This window comes from Mus caroli, chromosome 14, assembly GCF_900094665.2.
Source record: "Mus caroli chromosome 14, CAROLI_EIJ_v1.1, whole genome shotgun sequence".
Lineage (NCBI taxonomy): Eukaryota > Metazoa > Chordata > Mammalia > Rodentia > Muridae > Mus > Mus caroli.
This window is the reverse complement of record NC_034583.1, coordinates 10,883,063-10,884,715: the sequence shown is the minus strand read 5'-3', so window position 1 is coordinate 10,884,715 and position 1,653 is coordinate 10,883,063.

The following is a 1,653-nucleotide window of genomic DNA, read 5'->3' as shown; positions in this document are numbered from 1 at the left end:
CATGTTGTTTCCTCTTGGAAGACAAATACTTCCATCTTCCTATTTTCTCAGCTCCCCCTTTCAGGATGCTCAACTCCCACTGCTATAAATTCTCATTCTATCATACAACATAGCTTTTCCTAAATTTGACTCCCAAGTGCTTATAAGACAAAATACCTTAGTGTGTGGTGGTATATGCCTTTAATACCAGCAGTTGGGGGGAAAGGATGTCAGTTTTCTGTGAATTCAAGGTTAGCCAGCTTGTGCTATACAGTGAGACGGTCTCAAGCAAAAGGACAAAAATACCTTTGGGTTAGCCCTCTAGAAGCCATTGGGACAACACATAAATGCCAGTAGGAGAAATCACCACTGATATTAAGCCACATGAGTACCTTTGCAGTGGACCTAGTCTATTGAGGGTTGAGGTAGCCTTTCTTTTGGTGGATGTGGGTTTTTTGCAGTGGGGTGGGTGAGCAGTTTTGGAAGGTAAGCAGTGAGCATCACCACAGTGGATTCCATTACCCTGTCATCAGAAAACTCATGTTCTCTCATGTGCTTTGGAGAAATTGAGGTAGAATGAAGGGTGAAGCAAGATTCCTGGGACAGAGTAATGTTCATACAAGGCTGGGCAGAATCACATAACCTAACATTACACTGAAGATCTGGGGCTGGGAGCCATTGGGACTCTCAAGTACCCGGTGACTAGTGAGTGATGTTAACATGCAGGGAAAGCAGAACTTCCTGGAAAGTCTGATTAGTAGCTCACTTACCAGTAAATGTCTCTCAGGGGATTCAGGCATCCATGTTGTGATGTGTTATTATTACAAAAGTCCTGTAAAAACAAACCTGCCATCTTTTCTGAGCTCAGAATAGCCACTGAGTCACAAGCCCCTAGAACACACAGGACTGCGTGCATCTGGCGTGAGGAAGGCATCCAGCATCTATATCACTTGGAGTCAGACTGAGAGTGGTTCTTATCTCACTCCATCCAAGAGCACTAGAACAGACTACTTTGTAGTAGTCTGTTTTGAAGTTTTTTTCTTTTCTACACACATCTGCCTTCCTCAGGGCAACTCATTGTATGCAAGAAAATGCAAAGGAAATGGTTGTTAGCAGCCTGAGAGGAGACAACATCCTTCATTTTATTGTGCTCTTCATCACCCAAAGTCCTTGGATTAAGTGAAGTTTCACATGGGAGAAGATTTCCATTGATTCCTATGAAGTGTGATACAAATATTCACCGAAAATGACCTTTGATTGGCTTTCTCTTCTGTGGGGTAACCCCTCCTTTCAGGCCCAAGCATGCTTAAATCAATGTGTCCTCCAAGGTTTCTTGTCTGGGGTTGGTCTGCCCACCCTCCCTTTCCACCTCCTACCCCCAACTCTGTGACAATGATTGCAAAATAGCCTAAGAATGAAAATATCATGTCCTAGAGAACAGGAGAATAAATTGGTAAAGTAAAATCCTGTGTCCTTAAGCATAGCTGAGAGATAAATCATGGTATCTTTTCAAAATCAAAGGACTTAGTTACTTATCCCCTGACAGGAGCTCACCTGTTGGGAGTTCAGCCTTGAAGAGAACTCCCAAAAACTCTAGTTGACTGCCTCAACTTTCCCAGTTGGTTTTTCCTGTAGGCAAGCCCTGATTTGCTGATGTAATCTTTTTTTTTTTTT